Genomic DNA, 17,068 nt, shown 5'->3' on the forward strand with positions numbered 1-17,068 from the left:
TGCAGATGGCACCTCCTCTCTGGGTGAAACAAGGAGCCACTGCAGGGCTGCGCCAGGAGTGGCTGCTCCGACTTCAGTGTTAGTCATGACTTCTGTTTGCCTTATTGCAATGCAAAGGGACATGCTCACCCTCTTCTTTGTAGAAACAGGAGCATGGAGCAAGTCTCCTTAATTGACAGGTAAGCACTGTGGCCAATGTACAGCAGCACCCTCTTCTCCTGCTGGGGGACCCCCAGCAGAGCCACAGTGGAGGGTACCTGGGCTCTGCACCACAGTCTACAAGACCATACAATCCTATCGGCAGGCATCCTCTGGAACGTTGAGGGCCTCTGGCCTCATGAGAATGTTGCCCCAAACGTTTCCCTGGCACAAGTCCCAGGGGCTAGGGCTTTCCTCTGGGCCCCTGCTGAGGTGGAGGAACTGAAATGCCACCCCGAGCTTCCTGCATCCAGGACCCAGAGCCTCACTGGGATCCCTGGGGGTCTGCCTTTATCTGGAGCCTCCAGCTTGAGTCAAACCCACGTTTCCAGTGCCCAAGGTTCCCTACCCCCTTTCTACGGCAGAATCCGGATTCCCAGCTGGAGCTTGGGGTGGGGCACCCTGCTGGTGCCCCCACAGTGTCTCTCTAGAATATCTTCCTCCCGTACTGACACTGTGTGCTCCTTGGGGACTGGTTAGGGGTCTAGGTGAATTCCGTCTTCCCAGTCCCTAGCACAGGTCCTGGCCCAGACCAGGTGTCACTTTAATAAAGGAATATCACCCTCTGTATGGATACGTCAACCCAACTACACAACAAGAATACTTAACGATAGCCACTAACAGCTGGTCCTTAGTCTGAAAAGGCACATCTAGTGACAGTGCGTGCAGGTGTGAAGACAGGGAACCCAGGCCAGTGACATGCACAATGGGGGATGGCTGTGTGGCCACGCCAACACAGGATGTGGGCAGCTAATCTTCCGGGGAGGGGACAAGGACCATTAGGGGTCAGTGGTTGTCAGCTAGACAGGAGAGGGTGTCCTGGACAGGGGCACAGCATCGGCAAAGTCTCAGAGGGGAAAGGAGAGTGGCCCATAGGTTAGGCCCCTGGGCAAGGTGCAACAGATGCCCATGCAGGGTGTAGGAGGGAGGGGACAGGGTGGCAAGGTTGGGCAGAGGCAGGTGCTGCCCCTGGAGGGGTGGGCCACTGTCTCAGCTTTCTCTAGCCTCCCTGCCCTGAGCACCCCCTTTGTTGGGTGAAGCCTCACAATAATCATGCAAGTAGACGTGCTCCCCCAAGGCTATCTGGAACAAAATACCAGGCCGCTTCCTCTCCCCATGGGAAAGCAGGCCAGTAGGCATTAATTTCCCCTCACCCCAAGGGATGGGACCCTAAGGGAAAGCTTGTTCTGTATTACCCAAGTCACCAAAATGTCCTACCCCAGGGGACCCCACCCAAGTCTGCATGAAGCCTTTTCCCATCTGTCTTTTTTTTTTTTTTTTTGGCCGGGGCTGGGTTTGAACCCGCCACCTCCGGCATACGGGACCGGCGCCCTACTCCTTGAGCCACAGGCGCCACCCTTCCCATCTGTCTTAAGGGAAGACCATGTCCCCACCAATGCCTGCACCCTTCCACTAGGGGGCTGCTGTGTGTAGAGAGTGTGCCCTGAGTTTGGACGTGACAGGTGGGCGTTTGCACATGTGCACACAAAGCCCCTTGTGGAGCAAGGCAGAAGCAGGTGTAGGAAGAGGGAGGGTTCAGGGGCCCAGTGACTGGCCAACTGTTACCTTCCAGTGCAGAACACTGAGGAGTCCTAATGCCAAAGCCAAACCTGGCCTTCCAAGTCTTTATAAAGGATATTTGTCAAAGTAGGAAGACAGAGCCTGTTTTATTTAACAGGTGGTTAGTGTAATGTATAACTTCTAAGTATTTAGGTACATGGGTGCCTCTGTTTGTCCTCTGGCCTTGGATCCTGCAATGGGCCTGGACAGGTCTTGGGGGATGTGGGCTGGGAGGCAGTAGAGTCTAGAAGGAGCAAAAGGGCAGAGAGGACAGCCACATGCTCTCTGGCCCCACCTGTGGGAAGGAAACAATATCTGATGAAGCTCCTGCCTGCAAGGTGGATAGGCCAGTCAGCAAAACGTTGGATGGGACCAGGGTAGCAGGTGTTTTGGGCCCCAGAGAAGGTTCCAGTCTCTGCAGGCCAAGGCTGGGGGAGTCTCCCCAGGGGGTGACATGAACGGGCCCTTAATAAGGGTGAAGCTAGCACTGCCAAACTGACATGTGCCACCTCCTTCAACTTCATGGCCACCTCCCTTATTTTGGGGTGAGTTAACTGAGCCCCAGAGAGATTGAATGGCTCACCCAAAGTCATACAGCCGGTCGGTGGCAAAGCTGAGTTTCAAACCAGGTCTTTGGGACTCAGAAAATCATGCTCTGAGGTGCTGTCCCGCTCTGCCTCCCAGCGAGTAGTTCTGGAAGGCAGAGTGGAGTTCACATAAACCAAGAGACTCAGGGTGGCACTATAGGAGGAGCCAGGTGTGAGCAAAAGCCAGAGGCAGATGAGGCGCAGAGAAGATTGGAATGGGGGGTGGGGAAAATTCTCATAGAACACTGAAGCAGCTGTCAGGGGTATTACCTTGAAGGATCCTGACACTAGAAAAGGAGGAAATTGACCTTGAGGGACAGCAGAAGAGGCAGGGGCTCACAGTTTGGCCTCTCTGTTCCATCTGGCCGGTAGAATGATCTTTCTAAAATTGTAGCCTGACTGTGCTCCCCACTTGCTCATAGATCTGCAGTGGCTCCCCTGTTCCTGCCCCCAACCCTGGGCTTGGCCACCTGCTGCTGTCATCTGGTCCCCCGCCCTGGCTGCACACACAGTGACTCCAGCCAGAAGTCAGCCAGGAAGTTTTCTCACTGGCCCCTATGTCACACGGTGGCGCTAAGAGCCTACAGGATACAGGAGGGCCACTGGGGAGAGCGTTAGTACTCCCTCTGCCCCCACGGCCCCAAGAGGACCACAGCTCTTGGCTTTGTGTAACCCCTGAGAGGCCTTGCCTCTGACCCTTGCAGCCAAGGGGAGGGTCTGGGCCCATCTGCTTCTGTCCTCCACCATGAGGGCCTTTGCATGTGCGTGGGGACACCCTCACCTGCCCTCAGAATATGAAGCAAATCACCAGAGTTCCCGACTAGGACACGGCAGGCCTGAGTCCCAGCCAGTTGGCTCTGTCCAAACTTCCCCTCTTCCCACATCCCCTAAGGATAGGGGACATAGGGACATCAGCCCAGTCCAAGTGGAGTCCCAGGCCCCTTCCTGGCACAGCCGAGCTCTGACCTCTCATTGCCTGGATAGCCCTGAGCTCCCCCTGGGGTGTCTGCCTGGGCTACCCATGGGGCTGAGAGGGGAGAATTAGCACTGATTCCCCCCTCTTATCTCACCCTACCCCTCTTGCCCAGCCCAGATGCACTATCCTTCATCTCCTCTGGCCACCCACTGCAGGGCACCCTCACAGGCCCAACCCTCCCTCTACAGTGCCCCCTCCCGAACACTCCTCCTGCGTCTGGGTGTCCAGATCAAACTTGGCGTTTCTTCTCAGACCAACTGCCCCCAGCCCCTGCTGTATGTGTATGCGAGTGTGCACATGCATTACCACTACACGTACACAAGTGTGTACACATGTGCACCTGAGTGTGTGCGCACATGCCATAGTGTGCACACTCGTGTGTGTATATGTATATATGTGCATTCATATCAGCATGTGTGGCAGAGAGGGGGCTGACACAACTTCAGTATCCCCTTCCCTTCCAGGCCCCTGCCCAAAGGGCTAGAGGCCCTGGCCTATGGCTCTGGGGGACCCTCTTGTTCTCACCCCCTGGGCCCAGCTGAGCCCTGCAGCTGAATGGGACTGTAGGCTTGGGCGGGGTCCTGCCTCAGCTGCCCCACTCCCACACTCTGTGGGAGGGGCCCCCAGTGGTGCTTGCTCTTCTCAGGCTGTTCTGGCATGTCCCAAAGACCCACAAGGGACTATTCTTCCACTGAGGTGACAGGAACTTCCTGATTGTAGCCCTGGGCCCCAGCCAGGAGCCGTCGAGGTACCACTGGGGTCCCCAGCTCCAAAGGGCACCCTTCCACTCTATCTTCCCCCATCAACTGTGAGTGTCCCATGTGCAGGGTCACATATGCAGCCATAGCACCCAGCTCTAGGCCTGGTGCAGTGAACTGCTGGCACATGCCAGGACACTTACAGTGAGAGGGTGATCCCTCTCTGACCCCCAGAGGCAGTGCCCAGGTTGTGAGCAGGGTAGGAGCCCAGGTTGGCTCACGTTAGAACAGAAGCCCCCCACCCCTGCAGCCGTTCACACCTGTAGTCTCTCTCCCAGACCTATTTTATGGATTATAAAAAGAGATTTTCAATTAATTGAATTCTAGGGAGATTTATTTTCGATATTATTAAAAACTTATAATGCCACCTATAACTTTCAAGTGCCAGTTAATTAACTTGCAATTTGTGCCTTGTAAATGGCAAATTAAATACTTTCAGGTAAGGGCTGGTAAACCTAATGAGCTGGTGCGTCCCAGCACAGCTGATGGGCGTGCGGCCTGGGCAAGTGAGAACTGGTCTTCTGTGTCCTTGTCTGTAAAAAGGATCACAGAACCTGCCTCCTAAACCCTCAGATACCTAGGGTTATGCTGTTTCTATTTAAGACAGACAAAATGAAGAGGCCCTGTGATGGTTAACTTTGTCACCTTGCCTGGGCCATGGGGTGCCCAGACATTTAGTCAAACATGAATCTGGGAGTGTCTGGGTGAAGTCAATATTTGAATTGGTGGACTCAGTGAGGCAGGTGGCCCTTCCCAGTGTGGCTGGGCTTCATCCAACCCACTGACGGCCTGAATAGAACAGAAAGGGGGCTGGGAGAGAGCTCCTCACTGCTTGGTCTGGGGCATTGGATTCTTCCTGCCCCTTAAGAGCCAAACTCAGATATTGGCTCTTATGGGGTCTTGAGTCTGCTGACTTTTGGACCAGACCTTACATCATTGGCTCTCCTGAGTCACACCAGTTTGCCAACTTCATATGTGGAGACTTCTCAGCCTCCATAATTGTGTGAGCCAATTCTTCACAGTAAATCTCTCTGCCCCCCCAACACACACACACACACGCACACCCGGTTGACTGTTTTTCTGACGATAATCTAACATAGGTCCTGAGTGAGAATTTGGGACAACAGCTCTGAATGACTGTACTAAAAATGACTAGAAACCATAATTTCGTAGATTGTGGTAAGAAGTTAACATACATTTGGTGGCTTAAGACAGAGACTTTTTCTCTCATACTTCTGGAGACTGGAGTCTGACATCAAGGAGCTGGCAGGGCCGTGTCCCTCTGGAGGCTGCAGAGGTGAATCCATTCCTCGTCCTGTCCAGTTTTAGGTGGCCCCAGGCATCCCTCCACTTGTGGCTGCGTCCCTCTCATCTCTGCCTCCGCCTCTGTGTGGCCTCCTGCTCTATGTCTTTTCCACAACTTTAGAACATTTTTAGAACATTTTTATCACTCCCCTAAAAAAAGCCCAAGCCCTTTAGTAATGTTAAAGGAATCCTCCCATCTCCCCTAACCCTATGCAGCCACTAATCTGCTTTCCATCTCTGCTGATCTCCTGTTCTAGACGTGTTGGAGAAATGGTATCATGGGATGTGGGGTCTTCTGTGACGGGCCTCCTGCGCTTAGCATGAGGTTGTCATGGCTTGTCCATGCTGCGGCATGTGTCAGTGCTTCATGTCTCCTCACAGCTGAACAGGAGCCTGTGCTCTTAACCATGACCATGATGAGGGAGGCCCCTGGGAACTCTGAAAGCTGTTCTGCAGGCTCAGCATATTCTGGAAGTCTCAGCCTAACCCTTAGGACTTGGGCATAGCATCTCTCACCTCTCTCAGGCTCTGGGGAGTCCTGTGATGCTGGGCACCAGTTGGTCAGCTAGAACATCAGCTTCAGGCTGGTCTCATTTGTACCCAGGAGGGTTTAATTCACGGAGGTTTCTGGGAGACAATACAGAGAGGTAATGCCGTTACAGGCATTTGTTACTTACATAGGAGTAGAGGCATGCCATGCCACACTGTACCATGTCACTCAGGGCCCCATCGGAGTACCAGCGTTGGCCAACGGGCAGAGAAAGTGAGGGGTAAACCTAGGGCAGAGCCTTTACTAGAGTTTCTGTGGGTGACAGGACTGGCTATTATTGGTTAGAAGTGGTAGAAGTAAACAGTTTAGAATTGGCTAGTTTGAGTCATTCCCGAGTGCCTCAGACTGTAGAGGTAGATCTCTACTTGCCTGGTGTCTTGCCCTGGGATGGTTCAGGACAAGGAGAAATGTGAGCTTAGTGTGCAAGAGTTAGATAAAGGGACAGTGGGGGAGTAGACTCAGGCACCCTCCTGACCAATCCTTTTGCTATCCCCAAGAGCTGGCTAGCCCTAGGAGGGGCAGTTTCCTCCTAGCCAGCAAGACTTTTAAGATGTCAAAATAGCATAAGATACAGAAAAATTAAAAACCCGATGAAAACACTTCCATATGAAGTGGGGCTGTTCTGCCCTGACATGGGGTAGAGCTTCCTGACCTTGCTAACGCCTTGGCACAGAGAGAACAGGATAATACCTGCAAGTGCTATGGCACATATACAGGGCTGCCCCTGCAGACACACCTCACATGGGGTCTCTCTCTGGGCCAGCAGCACCCTGGCAGCCTCTAAAGGCCAACATCTGAGTCACTTGGGACCCATTCAGAGCACAGTGTGAGAGGCTCTGATCAGGGATCAGGACCTGCACCCAAAAGATGCTCTGGGGATTGTTTTGGACAGCACCCTCTTCTGTCCCAGGGCTTGCCTGCAGGGCCCAGTCTTGGTGCAGTCACACCCTCACCAAGATTTCTTCACCCAAAGGGTTCCTGCAGCCTGTGTACACCACACGGTATTTACTGACTTGCATTTTCAAATACTCCTAGCCACGTCCCAGTCCTAGCTTCCCATGGGTTGCTGGGAATGCAGCAGCCCCAGCAAGGGAAGGGACAGCCCATCTCGATCCATCCCTCATGGACATGGCCTCATCAGGGGCCAGATAATGGGACCAGCTCTGGCTTGGTGCCAGGTCCACTGCCCAGCAGTGCAAGGTAGATGGAGGACACCCCCATGCTCTGCCCCATGCCTGCCCCACCCAGCCCAGGCCAATTCAACAGGTCTATAGGGGGCAGACTGGCCTCTACCTCCAAGGGGATGAGGACAAGGATACAGCGAAGGTGGCAAAGGAAGACAGGGAATGGGGGGACACAGAGAGAACCACTCAGTCTACCAGAGGGAAGAAGTCCACTCCTGGGAGAGGACACAGTAGAAGTTGACCAGGTGAAGGAGGAGGTAGGAAAAGTCCGGGGAGGTGTCAGCACATGCAAAGGCCTGCTGGGATGAGAAGAGGAAAAGCATTGGAAGTTGTTGCAGACAGGGGCTGGGGGAGATATGGTGGTGTGGGCGCATTGTAAGGTTGCAAGGATCTCAGGGACCTCAATGCGAGGGGCTGGAGTAGGGGTAGACACCAAGGGTACAGTACTGAATCTGAGTCAGCAGCAGCAGGAGGCTGCTGATTCCCACGAGCTCTGTGTGCTGCATGTCCATCCTTCCTCTCCTGGCCATCTGTTATTCTGTCTCTGGGCTCATAGCTTCTGTCTGTTCACAACTTCTGCTCCTTTATACCATGGCCTGTCATGACCTTCCCCTGTAGCAGGTGGCTTTGCAGTTACCTGATATTCAAATTGGCTGTCAAGCATCTTCACTATTTCCCCAGACCACCAAACAGGATCTCTGAGACCTCCCTAAAGGTAGGTATCTTAGGCAGCTCAAGCTGCTATAACAATTATACCACAGACCGGGGAAGTGGGGCCGGAAAGTCCAAGATTAAGGCACCAGCAGAGCCAGTTCCTGGTGAGGGCTCTCTTTCTTGTTTACAGACAGCTGCCTTCTCATTGTGTCCTCACATAGTGGAGAGAAAGAAAGCTCTGTTGTGTTTCTTCTTATAATCCCATCATGAGGGCTATACTCTCATGATCTCATCTAAACCCAATCACCTCCCACCTTCAAATACCATCACACTGGGGTTTCGGGCTCTAATATATGAATTTTGGACATGCAGTCCATAGCCTTCTTCTCTGCGTGAAGACAAGGGCCAGCTCTGGTCTTGTCTTTCCCTGGCCTGGACACAGATATTTGAGGAGGATTCCAGGGAACTAAGACCAGAAGCTTCGGGGCAAAAAGTATAGGGGTTCTTTCCTCTTGATGACAGAAACTGCAACCCCCAGAAGGAAAGGGCCATTTAGGGTCCTCAGCTAGACTCCTGATGAGCAATCAGTCACTGCTTCGTTTTATAATAGAGCTGCATTTTCAAACATGACCATCCCACATCCACCCTCCAGCTATTAAAGGACTTTGGTGATATCCGTCCAGCTTCTCAGGGGAAAATCACTGTCTACTTTCTCATTGCTCACTCCACCCCCACCATGCTCATATCACCCTGGCAGGTCCAGATTGGTCATGATAGGACCCTGGCCTTAGTTACTCTTTTGCATGATGGCTATAAAGAAAGCATTTAAAAAGACAAAACCAAAAGGTGCGTTTTAATTAGCAAAGCTGTACAGTGAGACTAGACTGAACTTTGCCAGACACCAGCCCTCCACTTTGTGAACACAAATGCTTTTAATGTAGCCCCATTGCCATGGTGATCACCACATCTCAGCTCACTAAGGTGGCATTTCAAACCTGTGGGGAAGGGACAGATTATTCAATAAATGATGGCTGGGACATTTGGCTAGTTATTTGGAAAGAAATAAAATTAGCACTTTCCTTCACTCTGTACCTCAATATGAATTCCAGAAGATTTAGAGAATTAAATGTAAAAAAAGGGGAATCATAAAAAAGACAAATACTTAACTTGGGGCAAGTAATGACTTTTTAAACATAAAAGTAGCAGAAAACGATGAAGAATTTTATACATAAAATTTAAACCTCTTTATGTTTTAAAAAACAATTTATTTAAATTTATTGGAAAATTATAAATAAGTATAAAATCGTTGCAACACAAATGAGAAAAGAGTTAATATCTCTAATATATAAAAAGTGATTACAAATCGATAAAAATGAGCATCCCAATATAAAAAGTCAATAAGAAATGTTCAAAAGAATAAATTAAAATATGCAATAAACACAATTTTAATGTTCCGTTTCATGAGTAATCAAAGAAGTGCTCATTAAAAAATCAATGAAATTTTCCCCTATCAGATTCTCAAAAAAGTATTTAAAATTACAATACTCAATCTTGTTGAGTGGAGTGAAATTGAGTATTCCTGTTTATCTCACATGTTAGGGTATAAATTGTATAAAATTTCTAGAAAAAATTAACTTTATTCCACAAGAGCTTTTAAATTGTTCATACTATTAACCTGGTACTCTCACTCCTAAGAGATCCTAAAGAGATGCCCAGAATTTAAGCTAAAATTCTGCATACAATGATAGTCATTGTTAAGCATTTAACAGAAATTTATAATTTACTCAAACACTTGGGCATGGTTAACTAAATTATGGTACATAAATATGATGAAATGTATAGTCATTAAAATAATATTTTGAATAATTTTAATGGCATGGAAATATGTCTATGATATAATGTTAAGTGGAAAAAAGTATATCAATTGAGGTTCCTAGCTGCTAGCAATAAAAATCCACTCTGGCTGGCTGGGAAAAGTAGAAAAAGAATTCCTTGGAAGAAAATTGTAAGGCTTGAAATTGACAGGAACAAGGGAAAACTGAACTGAGAAAGAAAGAAAAGTAGAGAGAGAAAGAAGGGTAGAGAAAGAGAACAAGAAAAATAGAGACAGGAAAGGGAAGGAAGGAAGGAAGGAAGGAGGCAAATATCCATCATAAGGTATATTTGTGATACAAAAGTATTGTATGATGCTAAGTGTAGTTGGAATTGGCTATGCAGAAATAACAAATCCATCCTGGGATCTCAGTGATAAAACTCATTCAAATGTCTCCTTCTTACTCACACAAAGTAAGTACTATATATACTAAGTCAGGTAGCCTTTCACTGTCCTGCAGTCCTGCCATCCAGAGAATACAGCTTCTGAGATTGCTACAGCGAAGAGACTGGGATAAAGAAGGTTCCATGGGAGATATACAGTCATCTCTGCTCACAGTCCATTGATCAGAACTAGTCAGATGATCCCAACCTCTCTGCAATGGAGGCCAGGGTATAAAAGGACATAAGTCAGTTGGGGCTCCTACATGAAACACATGGCATGCTTAAATTAGGATAATCTGAGGAAGATTTTATTTCAAGGAGGCTATTTTTAAAGGTGTGGCTGGGGCATAGAAGAACCAGAAGGGAGAGTGTATTAATAGTGAGCTAGAGCTAGTTACAACCCAAAGGCATGAGGGTCAGATTGCATTTTTAAAATCTCAACTATATACTGTTTTTAAGAAGCACATTTTGAATAAAGGAATATAGAAGATTTGAGCATACAATTTTCCAACTTGACCCAATGGACAATATATAGAACACACACCTACCAATTGCATAATATATGTTCTTTTAATGCAGGACACATGTCAGGAGGCTGAGGCAGGTGGATCACTTGAGCCCAGGAGTTTGAGGCTCCAGTGAGCCATGATGACACCACTGCATTCTAGCCCAACCAACAGAGTGATACTTGTCTCAAAAATAAATAAATAAAGTGCACATGGAGCATTTTCTAAAATAGACCATATGCTTATCCATAAAGAAATCTACACACATTTCAAATGATTAAAATCGTCGAGTATGTTTTCTGACTACAATGAAAATAAATCAGAAAGCAATAACAAAAAATGAATAAATATCCAAACACTTGGGAAAAAATCCACATTCTTTTTTTTTTTTTTTTTTTTTTTGAGACAGAGTCTCACTTTGTCACCCTTGGTAGAGTGCCATGGCATCACAGCTCACAGCAACCTCCAGTTCTTGGGCTTAGGTGATTCTCTTGTCTCAGCCTCCCGAGTAGGTGGGACTACAGGTGCCTGCCACTATGCCCGGCCATTTTTTGTTGCAGTTTGGCCGGGGACTACAGGTGCCTGCCACTATGCCCGGCCATTTTTTGTTGCAGTTTGGCCGGGGCCAGGTTTGAACTGGCCACCCTCGGTATATGGGGCCAGCGCCTTACTCACTGAGCCACAGGCGTCTCCCTTACACTCTTTTTGACAATCCAATAGGACAAAATCAAATCACAACAGAAATTGGAAAGTATTTTTGAATTAACAAAAATTAAAACATGATACACAAAAATTATGGGATGCAGCTAGTATAGCTTTTAGAAGGAAATTTCTAATTATAAATGAATATGTTAGAAAAGAGGGAAGGTAGAAAATAAATGATCTATGATTTAATCTTGAGAAACTAGAGAAAAAATAGCAAATTCAGAGAAAGTAGAAGGTATATGTATATTATGAAATACAATTCAGCCATTCAAAAAGATGGAGACTTTACATCTTTTATGTTAATCTGGATGGAGGTGGAACACATTCTTCTTAGTAAAGCATCCCAAGAATGGACAAGCAAGAATCCAATGTACTCAATTCTAATATGAAGACAATAGATGACCTAATACATGGTGAGGGGTAGAGGAATTAAAGGGCACATGTGGAAGTAGCCCTTAAATATTTCCACATACCCTTTAGGGCAGTGTTTCTCAACCTTCCTAATGCTGTGGCTCTTTAATACAGTTCCTGTGGGTTGCGACCCACAGTTGAGAACCACTGCTTTAGGGAATGAGGGAGTGAGAAGTGGGGGGGCGGCCGGAGGTCACAGTGTATGACACACCTCTTGGGAGCAGGACACAATTAGGTAAAAGGAATTTACCTAACAAATGCAATCAGTATAACCTAATTTTTTGTACCCTCAATAAATCCCAAACAACAACAATAAAACAAATAAATAAGGGAAATAATAAAAATAAGAGCAGAAATGAATAAAAATCAAACATATACCCCAAAGACTCAACCACAAGACTCCTAGAAGTCATCAAAAAATACAGTAATGTTTCAGGATATAAAATCAATGTCCACAAGTCAGTAGCCTTTGTATACACCAATAACAGTCAAGATGAGAAGCTAATTAAGGACACAACTCCCTTCACCATAGTTTCAAAGAAAATGAAATACCTAGGAATATACCTAACGAAGCAGATGAAGGACCTCTATAAAGAAAACTATGAAATCCTCAGAAAGGAAATAGCAGAGGATATTAACAAATGGAAGAACATACCATGCTCATGGATGGGAAGAATCAACATTGTTAAAATGTCTATACTTCCCAAAGCAATCTACCTATTCAATGCCATTCCTATCAAAGTACCTACATCGTACTTTCAAGATTTGGAAAATGATTCTGCGTTTTGTATGGAACCGGAAAAAACCCCACATAGCTAAGGCAGTTCTTAGTAATAGAAATAAAGCTGGGGGCATCAGCATACCAGATTTTAGTCTGTACTACAAAGCCATAGTGGTCAAGACAGCATGGTACTGGCACAAAAACAGAGACATGGACACTTGGAATCGAATTGAAAACCAAGAAATGAAACTAACATCTTACAACCACCTAATCTTCGATAAACCAAACAAGAGCTTACCTTGGGGGAAAGACTCCCTATTCAATAAATGGTGTTGAGAGAACTGGATGTCTACATGTAAAAGACTGAAACTGGACCCACACCTTTCCCCACTCACAAAAATTGATTCCAGATAGATAAAGGACTTAAATTTAAGGCATGAAACAATAAAAATCCTCAAAGAAAGCATAGGAAAAACACTGCAAGATATTGGCCTGGGGGAAGACTTCATGAAGAAGACTGCCATGGCAATTGCAACAACAACAAAAATAAACAAATGGGACTTCATTAAACTGAAAAGCTTCTATACAGCTAAGGAGACAATAACCAAAGCAAAGAGACAACCTACACAATGGGAAAGGATATTTGCATATTTTCAATCAGACAAAAGCTTGATAACTAGGATCTATAGAGAACTCAAATTAATCCACATGAAAAAAGCCAACAATCCCATATATCAATGGGCAAGAGACATGAATAGAACTTTCTCTAAAGATGACAGATGAATGGCTAACAAACACATGAAAAAATGTTCATCATCTCTATATATTAGAGAAATGCAAATCAAAATAACCCTGAGATATCATCTAACCCCAGTGAGAATGGCCCACATCACAAAATCTCAAAACTGCAGATGCTGGCGTGGATGTGGAGAGAAGGGAACACTTTTACACTGCTGGTGGGACTGCAAACTAGTACAGTCTTTCTGGAAGGAAGTATGGAGAAACCTCAAAGCACTCAAGCTAGACCTCCCATTTGATCCTGCAATCCCATTACTGGGCATCTACCCAGAAGGAAAGAAATCCTTTTATCATAAGGACACTTGTACTAGACTGTTTATTGCAGCTCAATTTACAGTCACCAAAATGTGGAAAGAGCCTAAATGCCCACCAACCCAGGAATGGATTAACAAGCTGTGGTATATGTATACCATGGAATACTATTCAGCCATTAAAAAAAATGGAGACTTTACATCCTTCGTATTAGCCTGGATGGAAGTGGAAGACATTATTCTTAGTAAAGCATCACAAGAATGGAGAAGCATGAATCCTATGTACTCAATCTTGATATGAGGACAATTAATGACAATTAAGGTTATGGGGGGGGAAGCAGAAAGAGGGATGGAGGGAGGGGGGTGGGGCCTTAGTGTGTGTCACACTTTATGGGGGCAAGACATGATTGCAAGAGGGACTTTACCTAACAATTGCAATCAGTGTAACCTGGCTTATTGTACCCTCAATGAATCCCCAACAATAAAAAAAAAAAAAATCAAACGTATAGAGAAAATTTAAAAGCCACAGATTCATCCTTTGAAAGATTAAGATTAATAAAATTTATAAATACTTAGTATGCTAGATTAAAGAAAAGAAAAGAGAAAACACAAATTACTTGTGTCAGGAGACATCACTACAGACCCTAAAGACATTATAGAAATAGTGAAAGGATATTGTGAACAGCTTTATGCCAATAATTTAAAAGTTTAGATGAAATGGATAAATGTATTGAAAAGTATAATTTATCAAAATTGTCATAATAAAAAATCTATTAGCCTTATATCTGATAAAGAAACTGAATCCATAGTTAGAAACCTTCCCACAAAGAAAATTCCAACCTGAGATTGCTTAACTGAAGAATTTTATCACACATTCAAGAAGGAAATATTATATATCTTATCAAACTTTTTCAGAAAACATGAGATGAGAGCATGTTTCCCAACTTGTTTCATAAGGTCAACATAAAATTGAGACCCAAACCAGAGCAAAACATTATAAGAAGTGAAAATGAAAAGTAAATATCTCTTACAAATATAGATGTAAGAATCTGAAACAAATTACTAAAGACTTGAATTCAGTGATGTAAAAGAGGGATAGTACATCATATTCCAGGACTGCAAGATTATTTTAACATTTGAAAATCAGTTGATATAATCTACCACATTAATCAAATAAAGGAGAAGTAAAAGATAAAAAAAGAATTGTCATTCAACGCCCCCTCACAAAAAAAAAAAAAGGCACAGAATTATCCCTGTTGAAATAGATAAAACATTTAATAAAGTTCAACATTTATTTATGGTGTTGAACTAGGAATGCAAGGAATGTTTGTCTGATGAAGAGTATTTAAAGACAGGCTGGCCCAGTGGCTCACACCTGTAATCCTAGCACTCTGGGAGGCCAAGGCAGGAGTATCACCTCAGGCCAGGAGTTTGAGACCAGCCTGAGCAAGAATGAGACCCATCTGTATAAAAAGTAGAAAAACTAGCTGGAAGTGATGATGCATGCCTGTAGTTCCAGCTACATGGGAGGCTGAGATGAGAGGATTGCTTAAGCCCAGTAGTTAGAGGTTGTAACAAGCTATGATGACACCACCATGCTCTAACCTAGGTGACAGGGTAAGACCCTGTCTCAAAAAAAAAACAAAAAACTATAGCTAACATCAAATTTATCAGTGATATAATTGAATGCCTTTCCCTTGAGACTGGAAAAAAGACAAACATTTAGACTGTCACCACTTCTAGTCAACATTGTATTGGAGGCCCCAAGCAATACAATAATGTAAAGGTCAGCAAATCATTGTCTGTGGGTCAAATGTGGCCCACGCGTGATTTTGCTTCTGTTCTTTAAAAACATCAACCAGTGTGATGAAAATGTGTCAAACGGTTTATGAAGCTAGTGTATGATGCCCACGATCATATCAATGTACACAGCTATGATTTAATAAAAAAAAAAAGGAAATGGCAAAAAAAAAAATCTTTGTTGAGATACAATACACATACTATAAAATTGTCCTTTTAGAGTGTATAATTTAGTGGTTTTTAGGATATTCACAGAATTGTGAAACCATCTATTTCACTATCTTTTTAAAAAACATTGTCATTATTCCCCCCACCCAGATCCTGTGTCCATTGACAGTTACTCCCCATCCTTCCCTCCTCAGCCCTTGGAAAGCACTGATCTACTTTTTGTTTCTATAGATTTGCCTATTCAGATAAATGGAATCATACAATGTGTGGACTTTTGTGTCTGGCTTCCTTCATTTGGCATGTTGAAGGATATTATGACCATTTTTATGGCTGAATAATGTTCTATCATATGGATATATCAGATTTTGTTTATCCATTCATCAATCAATGGACATTTGCGTTCTTTCTACTTTTTGGCTATTATGAATAATGCTATTTTGTATATATATATACACATTATATATACATATACATTTTTTTCATATACATATATATTTTAGTAAGTTTTTGTGTTAACATATGTTTTCATTTCTCATGGATACACATCTAAGTAGAATGGCAGGGTCACATAGTAACTCTATGTTTAACTTTTTTTATTTTTTTAAAGACAGGATCTCCCTCTGTTGCCAAGGCTGGAGTACAGTGGGATCATAAATCACTATAACCTTGAAATCCTAAGCTCAAGTGATCTTCCCACTTCAGCATCCTGAGTAGCTGGGACTATAGGCATGTGTTGTCACACTCAGTTAATTTTTCTTATTTTTTGCAGAGACAGAGTCTCTCTGTGTTGCCCAGGCTGGTCTTAAACTCCTGGCCTTAAGCAATCCTCCTGCCTTGGCCGCCCAAAGCGCTGGGATTACAGGCATGAGCCACTATGCCCAGTCTCTTTTATGTTATCCTTCTGAAAAACTGCCAAACTATTTTCCAAAATGGCCACCCCTTTTACTACCATAATGTATGAGCATTCTGTTTCTCTACACTCTCATCAACACTTGTCTTTTTTTATTATAGCCATTCTAGTGAATGTGGAGTAGTATCTCATTGTGGTTTCATTTGCCTTTTTCCAAAATTTTTTCTAAAAGATCCCCAGCATCTTTTCATGTGCTTATTTGGCCATTCTATGTACCTTTGAAGTAGTGTCTATTAAATTCCTTTACCCTCAACAGACCTCTACCTCCCACCATATTAAAAAAATGAACCCAAAATAATTTATACACCTAAATGTAAGAACTAAAATTATAAAATCCTTAGAAGGGAACATGGGTGCAAATCTTCATGGCCTTAGATTAGGCATCTTGTGGGCTGAATTATAGATTGGTATGTTTGCATTTTTATTGTCAAGTTGTAAGAGTTCTTTGTATATTCTGGATAGAATGTACCTTATCTGGTACATGATTTGCAGATATTTTCTCACATTCTATGGGCTATCTTTTCATTCTTTGACTGTGTCCTTTAATGCACAAAAGTTTTATTTTTGGAGAAACTTCAATTTATCTAATTTTTATTTTATTGCTTATGCTTTAGGTTTCACATCAAAGAAAACATTGCCTAATCCAAAGTCACATTTACACATATGTTATCTTCTAAGTGTTTTATAGTTTCAGCTCTTATATAACTATCTATAATCTATTTTGAAATCTTTTTTCATACGGTGGGAGGTAGCAGTCTGTTGTGGGCTGA

This window comes from Nycticebus coucang, chromosome 12 (assembly GCF_027406575.1).
Source record: "Nycticebus coucang isolate mNycCou1 chromosome 12, mNycCou1.pri, whole genome shotgun sequence".
NCBI lineage: Eukaryota > Metazoa > Chordata > Mammalia > Primates > Lorisidae > Nycticebus > Nycticebus coucang.